Source organism: Hemiscyllium ocellatum, chromosome 1, assembly GCF_020745735.1.
Source record: "Hemiscyllium ocellatum isolate sHemOce1 chromosome 1, sHemOce1.pat.X.cur, whole genome shotgun sequence".
NCBI classification, from domain to species: Eukaryota; Metazoa; Chordata; class Chondrichthyes; order Orectolobiformes; family Hemiscylliidae; genus Hemiscyllium; species Hemiscyllium ocellatum.
Window position 1 is genome coordinate 128435777 of NC_083401.1, and position 13269 is coordinate 128449045.

A 13269-nucleotide genomic window follows, 5' to 3' on the forward strand; every position below is an offset into this window, starting at 1 on the left:
AACTCCTTTATCATTCGTGCTATTTCCATCAGTAAGTATGCCGACAATGACAACCTTGCAATTGAAGATGACTAACAGACATAAAAGGCAACCAAATCTTTAAAATATTTCACTTTTTGCCTGCATTACTTTGTAATCAAGCCATCATTTATCACACCATATGTTTGTGGGGCTTTGCTGTCACATGCCAACAAGTCACCACACAAAAAAAATCACTTTCAATGGGTGACTGAACAGTAGTACAATTTATTTTCATTCCCATTTTTAATTCTAGTTTCCCATCCCACCTCCTAAAAATCTTCTCCATCCCTCCTTCCTTGTCTGCACCTGCTAATATTTCAACATTTACCGACATCATGGTCCTTTGTGCATTCCAATCTCCCACTGGTGGTGATCAAAAGAATGATGCATCACAGAAGGAGGCCATTTGGCCCATTGCCCCTGTGTTATCTTGTAGTATTCTAATTTGCTTTTTGTCATATTTCTTTTCACCATTAAAATGTATCTCCTCAGCAGCACTTTGGTCCACCTCCTGTAGTCTTGCCATCCCATCCCTCAATCAAATGTTTTGCTACATTACAAAGATGTAAACTTGGAGCTAAATAATCATTCACACAGTCAACACACCAGTTGCAATCAGAATCACTGCCTCCAATCCTGGAACAGCTGATCGTCAGGGATGCAGTATCCATGAGGCCCAGGTTCAAGTCACATCTACTACAGAGATGTGTCATAACATCCTTGAACAGGTTGATTCGAAATTTATTTTACGTTTACACAGTTGTGAACCTGACTATGATAATTTAGCTATGTTCTGGGAGGACGAACGGGAGGAACATTGGGAGGGGGCTCTGTAAATTTCATAATCGACAGAGTAAAGAGATCAAGGAATGAGGATTTTTGCGACGAACATTTATGCATGACCTCTATTTACTAATTATCTTTATTAGTGAAAAACCTCAACAAAAAGTATTGCTGCTTGCCCTCCGAAATCCTAGGTACGTAAAATGTGAATAATTTTACATTGTACTTGGATCAGGTCTACTAGACGACTAGGTAACTTCTAAACGTAATCTTTGTTAAGCGGAATCTGAGCATACCTTACTGTATCCTTTCAGAGAGCCACGTCTCTCCAAACGATCTCTAAAGAAAAGAACTGCAAGGCCTTTGCACCCGAATTGTCTGTGCTTGGCAGAGAAACCTGAAGTGTTATTAGCGTGACATCTGGGTGCGAAAAGGGAGGACGTGTCATTTTATGTCTAAGCGGCCGGGCAGAACTCAAAGCCGGTTCGGTCTTTTCAGACTAGGCTCGGGTGTATTATTAGGCAGGGATTGCATTTCGAAAGGTCCGCCATTTTCACCTCGTCATCACATTTCCAGAGAAAGGCAGGGCCTGAGTGAGACTAGGAGACATACAAAAATCATACGAAAAAACCGCGGAAAAAAACTAACAGGAAATACCATAGTTGCCGAACAAACCCCACCAACGTTCAGCCTGACGCCCTGGCGCACTCCTCCCCAAACAACAAGCAACTTACAAATCAACAATCTACCTGCTGGGAAGTAAAACCTCTCAGATATTCTTCAACATATAAACACAGTACTGCTCCCGTTCAAATCGCTGGCGGGGCTTAAAGAAATGGTTCCTGTACAAGGTCAGCACGACAACAACAACAACAAAAATCCGACCCTGGGGTATGTGATGTTGCCCGTTTTTGGGAACATTGTTAGTACAAAGCCCTTCGGATCACGATCCCAGGGGTGGGGGGAAATCTGTAACTGGGGAGCTCAGTCAGGAGCTAAGGTTAAACTTCACAATGAAATGTTACCACTGCAACACATAAACTAGACATCGCTTCAGACCAAATACAGGCAGGATCCAGTCGCTATTCAGTTTTTTTTAAAAACCTGAGCGCAGATCATCTTCGAACTGCTCACTGCTGCAAATGTATTTTACAAACGGAGCTATAACAGCGACGTGAACCTTCCAGGTCTCAGAAATGCAATAAGAAAGTTACACAGCATTAACAAAAAAAAACAATTTAACACAGCAAAAGGAAAACGAGACACACGGCTGGAGGAGGCGGGGAAAGTAAGTTACGAACAAATTAAGGCAAAAATCGCCGTAAAGAAACAGAAAAGGGCAGAATCAGGGATTGGGGTGAAGGCAAGAAGGCGCTGAAAGAGCTGTCACCGGAGGAGAGTCTCTCAGAAAGAGGGAAACACACTCAGTGAGGCCACTGACAACTTCAACAAGGCAGAAAGTCCCAGTCAAACCGCCCAAAGACCCCGGCTCCAGTCAGACCGGGCGGGAGCTCCACTCTCTCACTCCAGCCCTGCCGCCATCAGCCGGTGCTCCGAAGCCGCCCAGCGCCGGTGTCCTCGGTGCCAGCCAGCGGTCCCTATAGCCCAGACATAAACACAGCCGCGCCGCTGACGGATACTCACCGGCTGTGGTGTCCGGGCCGCTCGGACCTGCAGGCGGGCGGCATGAAGGAGGATCGCGGCCGCCTGGGACCTGAGGCGGCGCTGGCGGCCCCGGTTACCAGACACACACAGCGCTCGTCACCGGGAGACCGACCGTGTTTGTTCAAAATCACGCGCCCAGCGCCATTCCTCCAGCTCTAACATCCCATAATAACACCACGCTCCCCGGGAGACCACGGCCCCGCTCCGCGAAGCACGTCACACAGCAGGGACCGCCCCCTTGTCAAACCACGCGGCGTCTCATCACGTCAACGCTGCGTCATGCCGTTCATGGCACGCACGTCGCCTCGTCCGTGCCCCCAGGCACCGCTCACTCGCCCGGGCCCCGCCCACATTCCGTGGCCGAAAGGTCTCGAGCTCCTGGGATGCTGCCTGACCTGCTGTACTTTTCCAGCACCACTCCAATCTTGACCTGGAGATGCCGGTATTGGAGTGGGGTGTACAAAGTTAAAAATCACACAACACCAGGTTATAGTCCAACAGGTTTAGTTGGAAGCACTAGCACAAGACCTGATGAAGGAGCAGCGCTCTGAAAGCTAGTGCTTCCAGTTAAACCAGTTGGACTATAACCTGGTGTTGTGTGACTTTTAACCTAATCTTGACCGCCCACTTTCCCATCACCACTGTCTCAGACTCACGTGGTTTTGGAGTCATCCAGATCTGAGGGTTTGTTCAGAGTTGGACAGACACTACACTTCTTAGAACAAAACTAATGGACTTTCACTGGAACAGGTCCTCTTTCAACTGGACCGCAGCACCATCCCAATAATCAATTAAGCTTTGAGTTTTTTTGATGAAAGCCAGCATACATTGCTTTATTAATCATTAAATTGAATTTATTGTCACGTGTACCGAGGTACAGTGAAGAGCTTTGTCTTGTGAGCAATACAGGCAGATCACAGAGTTAAGTAGTACAGATAAGTAAGTAATAGGTAAACAGCAGCAAAAACAAAAGCACAGGTAAAGGCAAATGGGGCAGCACTGTGGCACAGTGGTTAGCACTGCTGCCTTACAGCACCAGCGACCCAGGTTCAATTCCCACCTCAGGTGATCGTCTGTGTGGAGTTTGCACATTCTCCGCGTGTCTGCGTGGGTTTGCTCCGGTTTCCTCCCACAGTCCAAAGATGTGCAGGTCAGGTGAATTGGCCATGCTAAATTGCCCATAGCGTTAGGTGCATTAGTCAGGGGCGGGGGGGGGAATGGGTCTGAGTGGGTTACTCTTTGGAGGGTCGGTGTGGACTTATTGGGCCGTAGGGCCTGTTTCTACACTGCAAATAATCTAATCTAAGAGTTTGTGAGTCCATTCAGTATTCTAACAACAGTAGAGTAGAAACTGTTTCAAAACCAGCTGGTGTGTCCCCGATGGTAGAGGTTGTAGAAAAGCAATGACAGAGTGGGATGAATCTTTGAGAATGCTGGCGACCTTTCTTTAATAGTAGCCTAGTAGATGGATTCTATAGATGGGAGGTTGGCATTTGTGATCGTCCGGGCTGAGTTCACCACTCTCTGTAACCATCTCCGATCTTGAATGGTACAGTTGCCATACCAGGTAGTGATACATCATGACAGAATGCTCTCGGTGGTGCACCTATAAAAGTTGGCAAGGGAATTCACCGTCATGCCAAATTTCCTCAACTGCCTGAGGAAGAAGATGTAATTTGGAGGTGCCAGTGTTGGACTGGGGTGTACAAAGTTAAAAATCACACAACACCTGGTTCTAGTCCAACAAGTTTAATTGGAAGCACTAGCTTTCAGAGCACCTATCCTTCATCAGAACTATAACCTGGTGTTGTGTGATTTTTAACTTTGAGGAAGAAGAGACGTTATTGGGCCTTTGTAACCAGTGCATCCGCATGAAAAGTCCAAAAAAGCCTGTTGTGGATGACCACTCCCAGGAGCTTGACACTCTCCACTCGTTCCACCTCTGTGCTGTTAATGTGTAGGGGGGCATGCATAACATCTTGGTTTTGCTGGCATTGAGAACTAGGTTGTTCACAGTGACCATCTTTCCAGGTCTTCCACCTCCTGTCAGTAGTCTGTTTCGTCGCCATCTGAGATTCGACTGACTATGGTGGTGTCATCAGCGAACTTGTAAATGGCATTAGTCTATTATTTGGTGACGCAGTCATGGGTATACAGTGAGTACAGTAGAAGGCTGAGGGGCTCCAGTGTTGAGTGTTCGTGAGGTTGGCCTGTGGGTCAGGAAACTGAGGATCCAGTTGCAGAGAGTGGGACGTAGTGCAATGTTGGCTCCAATGTTGCAGCTCAGACAGCTAACTAAAGAACATCAGGATCCCATATCCAATATAAAGGTGCAGAAATAGAAATTGCTGGAAAAGTCAGCAGGTCTGGTAGCATCTGTGGAGAGAAAGCAGTTAGGGTTTCAGCTCCAGCGACCCTTCTTCAAGGTAAAGGTCATGGTTTTTGGGCAGCTTTGTGCTCCTCCCACATGTTTTGGAAACTTGGACAATCTATAGCAGGCACCTTCAATACTGGAGAAGTACCATGCTTTTGTACAGTCCTCCAAATCTGGTGGTAAGAAAAAAGGTCCAACAACAGCATCCTCTCCCAAACCAACTTGTCCAACATTAAGGTGATAATAATTCAAAACCAGCTCGACTTGATGGGACATGTGTTACACATGCCTGACACCAGACATCTGAAGCAACCATTATATTTTGAGCTTGTTTGGAGTTGGAGAATCCCAGATGGACAGCATAAGCCCTCAAACCATCCCAGAGTCAAACCTCCTTGCCAACGCATAGGACCAATCAAAGTGGAGAAAGCTCATCTGAAAAGCACTGTACAATGTAAAGCAAACTGTACTATACTAAATAAGGAATTTTTAAAAATCAAGAAATGTCTAAACATTGAAACCAAAGTAAATGTTCTGAACTACAAACCTGGAATGAGTAAGTGTTAGGTTTTGATCGATATATCAAGAATTTCCATTGAGAATGTGCAAAGGGTAAAAATCAAGCTACCTGGAGCATTGTATAAATCTGCAAACAATACATCTTCCCAACTATTTAAGCATGAACGTCATCCTTAATCCTGAGAGACGATCTATAAGAGAGGTAAAAAAAATGGGCAAACAGAAAAGCAACATTAGCATTGGATTTCTCCTCCCTCTCCTTTGTCAAATGAATTACTCTATGTAGAAAAAAATTCAAGTTTATCATAAATATGAAAACACTTCAACTGGGTCACCCCTCTCACTCAGTTTCTTTGCTGATACCACTTTCAGGAACTGTCTCTGTGTTTGAAATTTTCTTAATTGCAAACTGTAGCTGGTAATATCAACAGTGTTACTTAAAGCCAGCTAAGAACCACTCTGAAGGTGTTTGAATCTATGAAACAATGCTTTTTCCTCTTCCAGCTTCTTTGTATTTGGGGTTACAACATTGTGAGTTGAACATTCATGTATTTTCTTCCTGTCACTCATTCTTACAATTCCACTGTGTTTAGGTCTCTCATTGCATCTTTTCGTCTTGCTCAGGACTTCCCCTTCTGTTTGTTTTATGGCCATCCATCATCTTCACTTGCCTCACTGCTTTTCTTCCCTCTTTCATCAATATAATTTATATCCTTTCTCAGATACTTTCACCAGTACCGTCATAATCTTCACTGATACCCTCATGATCCCCATTTTGACCTTTCTCGTTACTCCATACATCCATCTCAGCATCTACATCTTATTAGGAACCAGTTGTCCTTGGTGTTGCTCAGATTTATGTATTAAGTAGAGGGTGAGACTAACTAGCTTTATTCCTGATGAAGGGCTTTTGCCCGAAACATCGATTTCGCTGCTCGTTGGATGCTGCCTGAACTGCTGTGCTCTTCCAGCACCACTGATCCAGAATCTGGTTTCCAGCATCTGCAGTCATTGTTTTTACCTAACAAAAAGGACATCTGACTATAAATCTACTGGCCAAATCAGACAGCTGACATGAATGGAAGTGATACCCATTTAATCATGCTACAGATTGAAAATGGAAATTTCCTAGATTTTAGCTGGATTTAGATTTGTTTCAAATTTCTATTGCTAAAATGGTATCTTCAAGCTTATAGAGGGCAGCATGTAGGAGGGAGCCACAATGGAAACCACGATAGCAGTCACGAGTCAAAGATGAAAAATTTGGATATTGTTTCTCTCCTATTCCTTATTGGAACAGTGCAAGTACAAACACTATACAAGGGTAAGATTCAGTTCAGCCCAGTAGTCTCAAACAAGTTAAACAACAACAACATGAGTTTTGAAGAATGAAAGGTGATCTCATTAAAGTTTATGAAATTCCTACAGGGTGAATGTAAATGGATGTTTTCTCTGACTGGTGAGACAAGAATCTGGGCACATAAATTCCAAATAAAGGGTAAGCCATTTAAGACTGGGATGAGCAGGAATTTCTTCACTCAAAAAAATGGAGAATCCCTGAAAGAGAGCTGTGAACATTCAAAATGCTCAAAACAGAAATTGATTGGTTTTTGAAAATAACTACATTAAGGGACATGAAGATAGAGCAGGAAAGCTGCTTTAAGTAGAAGAATGGACAAGATCTAATCTACTGGTGGGGCATATTGGATGGCCTGAATTGCCTACTGCTGTGCCCGTGTTTCTATAACTTATGTTTATATAGTGCCTTGAACATAATATAATGTGTCAAGACACTTCACATGGGCATTAAAACTCAAAATATGATCATAAGCAAAATAATATTTCAGGTGGCATAGAGGCTCAGTGGTGAGCACTACTGCCTGCACCGTGCCAGAGACCTGAGTTTGATTCCAGCCTTGGGTGACTGTCTGTATGGAGTTTGCATGTTCTCCCCTTGAGTTTCTGCTGGATTTCCTCCCACAAGCCAAAGATGTGCAGGTTAGCTCAATGCTAAATGCATAGTGTCCAGGGCTGTGCAGGTTGGTGGATTGGTCATGCTAAATGGAGGATTACAGAAAGAGGGTGGGGGGAGGGGGAGGGGCGGTGGGTTTGGGTACAATGTTCTTTGGAGGGTCAGTGTAAACTTGATTGGCCAAAAGATCTCTTTCTGCATTGTTTGAGTTCTATGATAAGGATATATCTGGCTGAATGCAAAGCCATAAAGGGATTTTAAGTAAAGATAAAACTGGTAAATCAAAACATTGCATTACTCAGAATTCATGTGAGTCAGTGATGACAGGACTGATAAAGGAAGCAGACTTGGTGGAGTTAAGATGCATACAACAAAGTTTTGGATGTCTTTAAGTTTAGAGAGGGCACCATGTGGGAGGGAGTCACAATGTAAGCCACAGTAGCAATGCAATAGTCAAGTCTAGAGGTAGAAAATGTCTAAATGAGGATTTCATCAGCAGATGAACTGAAATTGGTACATTCTGATGACGATTTTACAGAAATAAGGAAAGGTACACCATTTCTCAAATATGGGAGGACAAATGCAGGGCTCATGAATATCAAAGCTCATACAAGGATTACAGTTACACACTGGCATTATTCTGTACTGCACTCCAGCCGTTGAGCCTACTATGCTAACTACAATCTAGTTCAGTCTCAGATTGTTGACTGGGAAAGGGACAGAGTCAGTATCTAGGGAGCAAACTATAGAGGGGTAACAAATTCAATGGCCTCAGACTTACTAATACATAAGAGGACAAAAAATCTGCTTGTCCAGTTCTAGATGTTTGTTAAAGCAGTCTAATAGTTTAACGACTGTAGAGAAGGTGAAAGAAGTAATAAGGTAAGGTGAGGTAAAGTGAATGTTGTGAAAACTACTCTGTGCTTTCAGCATACACAAAAAAATTAGGAGAGGGTCAGGATAAATTATTGGGGGGAAAGTCAGAGATAAAAATATGACAGAAGAAATAGAAACCATTGGAAGTGAAACAATGGATATGATAGGATAGATAAGAATGGAACTGTCTGAGAGCTATTCCATTTAGTTGTCTCACAGTTGAGAGGCTGTGGAGGAGCATGATGTAGTCAACTGCAGTAGAATAAGGAGTGATAAATTATCATTGTCACACTCACATTGGATGTCATTTGTAACTTTGATAAGAGCTGTTGTTGTGCTATGGTGGGACAGATACCCCATTGAACAAATTAAACATGAAGTTTTGGGAACCCTTGGCACAGATTTGGGAGGTGACAAAACATCCAAGGACTTTGGAGAGGATAGGGAAGTTCAAGATAAAGCTGTAGTTTGAAAGGATGGTAATGTCAAAGGATGACATTTTTTCAGAGAGGAGTGGTAATGGGAGATTTAAAGGAAAAGAGACAACACATGAAGAGAGGGAAAGATTGGTAATATTGGCTGACATGGAGGCAAAGAGAGGAAGTGTTCAGCTTTGGAAATTTAGAGAAATTTGAAGGAGAAAGGATCTCATGACATGTTGTACTCAGACAGCGCATGGAAGAAGACAGAAGAGAAACTTGTGAAACATGAGAGTACAGCATTTCCCAAAGGGAATTTAGCTCGTGGAAGTTCAGCCCAGTAAGCCAGTAAAAGAGAGAGATGAGGCAGAGACAGCTGATTAGGTAAATTCTCTGTACTTCAGTGTGATTGAGAATGGAGGAGACAGGGGAAACAAGTTAAAAAGGTAGTTTGTAGCAGAGAAAAGAAAACCAGGCATATCCTCGAGGATGAGCACTTTTTGCAAAGATTCAACATTGTCATACATAGCATAGCCTCCTTGTGAGCAATTCAAAATGCACAGCAGCCAACAGAACTGAATTCTTATAGGAAGATCCATCCTTTGGATCAGAGAAGTAAAGAAATTTTTTACAGAAGGAAGGGAAAATATAATATTAATGAAAAAAAATGTCAAAAAAAATCACAATTCCATAGAATAATAAGTGTGCTGGACAACAATATTGTTAAATTAATTGTTTCTTTGAGCACTTACCAATCCTGACAGCTAGTGAAAATTGTAAACAATCAAAGCTCTAAGAGATAGCTTACAGTCTGATTGAAGACAAAAATATTTTGCTCTATTATGTATCTTGAAACATTTTCTATATTTAGGGTATTATATAAATATGAATTGTTGTTGTGGGATTTGGAGGGTGACACTGAGTGCTTTAAAATGGTAGGAGTAACTTACATAATGTAGTGCCTAACACAATCTCTGAACATTTCAAATTGCCGTAGAGCTATTGAATTACTGAGAAATGTAATATAGGATAAAACTAATTTGCATACATCAAGGTTGAAACATCAATTAAATAAGTGAACAGAAGGCAGAATTCTCAAATGGTACCACCACCCAACACAATCTATCACATTGCCCACTCTCCCATCCTGCCAGCCTATAACTTCCAGCAGTTAAACTCTGGCTAGTTCTTTCCATGTTAGCCTCCAGAAATTTGCTACCTCATAAATTCTTGAGATTATGCCTTATTTTCTTATTAATGTGGTATTGAGATTGGTTCTGTTAACATCCTAGCACCGAGAGAAAAATTGCTCACAGGCAATGCTTTCTTTGTCCTTATGAAACTTTCCAGCTGAGGTTCTCTTTTACTTGGTCTGGGGCGTTAGTGTTGTCAGCAAAGACAGTGTTTTTTATCCATTGTTAATTTCCTGTAAGAAGACGATGAGTGGTTACTAACCTGAACTATCACAGCTCACCTGGTATTGTTCCATCTACAGTGGGTTTAGAAAGGAAGATCCAGGATTTTAACATAACAACAGTGAAAGAATGGTGACATTTTCCTTGGTCAGGGTAGTGAGCAGGTTGGAGGGGAACTTTCAGTTGATTGCATTCTCATGCAATTGCTCCCCTTTCCTCGGTGGCCCAGGTGACAGATTTTAACGGTGCTGTCAAAGGAACTTTGGTGAATTGTGGCTGTGTATTGGCATATTTGGTAATTGGTACACGCTTTAGGGTGTAGGTTTGCTCGCTGAGCAAACTTGTGAAACATGAGAGCAAACCTACACCCTAAACCTCAACCTGAGCTACAAACCTTCACAAAGCTTGGTACAACTGCTGTCACTGTACATTGTGGTGGAAGGAATGGATTTTTAAGTTGGTAGATCAGATACTGATCAAGTGAGTTGCTTTATCTTGGATAGTGTCAAATTTCTTGAACATTATTGGAGCTACACTTTCTGAGGTAAATTGACAGTATTTCATCACATTCCTGACTAGCACCTTGTACAGACTTTAGGAAATCAGGAGGTGAGTTACTCACTGTAGAATTCCCAACCTCTGACCTGATTTTGTAGCCATGGTATGTAAATGGTTATTCTAGTTTGCCTTCTGGTCAAGGGTAACCTCCAGATTATTGGTAATGGGGATTCAGTGATCATCATGCCCCTGACTGTCAAAGGGAGATGGTTAGATTTTCTATTGTTGGCGATGGTAATTACACGACACTTCTTTAGCACAAATGGTATTTGACACGCATCTGACCATGCCAGGATTTTGACATATCTTGTTTCCTACATACACACTGACTACATCAGCATTTGAGGCGTCAAAAATGGTGTTTGAATATTGTGCAACCATTATTAAACAACTCACTTCTCAACTTGTTGAAGGAAAGTCATTGAATTAGAATTAGAATTCCTACAGCGTGGAAACATACAGGCCCTTCGGCCCAACAAGTCCCTACCAACCCTCCAAAGAGTAGCCCACCCAAAAAAATTTGCCTACATTTAACCCTTGATTAATGCACCCAACCTATACATCTCTGTACACTGTGGACAATTTAGCAGAATCAATTCACCTAACTTGCACACCTTTGGATTGTGGGAGGAAACCCACACAAACTTGGGAAGAATGTGCAAATTCTGCACAAATGGTTACCCAAGGCTGGGATTAGAACCCAAGTCCCTGCCACTATGAGGCAGCAATGCTAACCACTGGGCCACCAGAAGGAACTGAGGATAATAGGGGCTAGAAAACTGTTGTAGTGACTTCCTCCAGCAATAGCCTGGAGCTAAGATGATTGATCTCCAACAACCACAACCATCTTCTTTGGTAAAAGGCATGGCTCCAACTACTGGAGAGTTTTCTTCCAGGTTCCCATTGACTCCTATTGTTCCAGCGCTCCATATGCTTTCCTCAGCTAAATGTTGCATTGATGTCAAAGGCAATCACTTTCACCTTTCCCTCTTGAGTTTAGCTCTTTTGCCAATGTTTGAACCATGGCTGTAATGAGGTCAGGAGTTGAGTATTTTTTATTCATTTGTGGGATGTGGGCATCACTGGCTGGCCAGCATTTATTGCCCATTCCTAGTTGTCCTTGAGAAGGTGGTGGTGAGCTGCCTTCTTGAAGTGCTGCAGTCCTCTTGCTGTGGATTAACCCACAAGATGAATTGGGAAGGAATTCCAGGATTGTGACCCAGCAGCAGTGAAGGAACAGTGATATATTTCCAAGTCAGGATGGTGAATGGCTTGGAGGGAAACTTGAAGGTGATGGTGTTCCCATGTGTCTGCTGCCTTTGTCCTTCTAGATGAAAGTGGTCATGGGTTTGGAAGGTATTATTGCTGAGAGATGCTGATTTGTTAGCACTGTCAATGACTCCTTTTATCACTTTCTTGATGATTAAGATAAAATGATGGTGCAGTAATATTCTGTACTGGATTTCGCTTGCTTCTTGTGATCTTACCATATCTGGGAATTTTCCAGATTACTGGGTGGATGCCATTGTGTAACTCTACCTGGAACATCTTAGCATATGACTAGTTTTGGAACAGCAGTCTTCAGTACTTTGCTGGAATGTTGCACGATGTAGTGCCTTTAGTGACTCCTTTATATCTAATGGAGTGAATTGAATGAGTTGAAGATTGACATCTGTGATACTGGGGTCCTCAGGAGGAATCCAAAATGAACCATATATTCGCCATTTCTGTTTGAAGATTGTTACAAATATTTCAGCTTTGTCTTTTGAAATAATATGCTGGAATCGCCCAACATTGAGGATGGAGATAATTGTAAAGTGTCCTCCCACTCCTGTTAATTCTTTAACTGTACACCCTCATTCACAACTGGCTGTGGGAGGACAGCAAAGTTTAGATTTGTTTGGTTGGTTGTGGGATCACTTAGCTCTGTCTATTGTATGCTTTTTATGCTGTTTGGTGTTGAAGTAGTCCTATATTGTAGCTTCATCAGGTTGACATCACATTTTGAGTTATGCCCAGATGCTCCTCCTGACAAGTTTTTACGCTTGTCATTAAACCAACACAAAACTGCAGAGGAACATAATTTTTTCTTTTCTTCTGAGGCAGCCTCTCAGGATGGAGGATAATATCCCTCCACAGTGGTACAATGAGGTTTGAGCTGGCACATATGTCCAAGGTGGGAACTGCTGACTCTGCCATATGTGGGGTAGATGGTGCCTGAAGGTTTAGTTATTTGGAGGCTTGTGCACTCTACCTTAAGCCTCAACCTTGCCTGTACATGTTCGTAATGAAGTTTCTTGATGTGTTCAGTTTTGGTGCTGGCCTGATGATGGAAGGTTCCTTTACCACTCTTGAGTTGATCAGCTTGAGTTCACTAATGAAAACTATATATGAAAGATATTACAGGATTTCTTTCAAAATGTTCTTGACTGACTCAACAGATAGGTTCACATCTTGTAGTCTGATTAGAAGATCAGTATTCTGCATAGGTGGACCTGAAAAGGAACAGACTTGGAAACCATTGGGGGTTGCCCACTCTAGCTTTAAGAGCTACATGTTGATAATAAGGTATCTGCTGCTGTGTTTAAAAACTAGCTGGTTTCTCTCTGGTTCTTGGGGTAATAAAATGTATTTGCCGTGGTCAGTTTTGATCATGTTACAACCTAT

General features: G+C 42.6%; 1 protein-coding gene across 5 annotated transcripts in view; it reads right to left on the reverse strand.

Moving 5' to 3' along the window:
- lin54 (lin-54 DREAM MuvB core complex component) overlaps positions 1–2648 on the reverse strand; it is a 97174-nt gene extending 94526 nt beyond the window's left edge. For 2 of the 5 annotated variants that reach the window (XM_060825762.1, XM_060825746.1), the window contains exon 1: positions 2449–2648. The gene's annotated coding sequence lies outside the window, so the exon portion shown is untranslated. Of the gene's footprint in view, positions 1–1100; positions 1121–1461; positions 1507–1553; positions 1600–2448 lie in introns of those variants that run through there. The other 3 variants (XM_060825760.1, XM_060825753.1, XM_060825759.1) reach the window with 3 other exon arrangements.
- Between the last annotated feature and the right edge of the window lie 10621 nt (positions 2649–13269).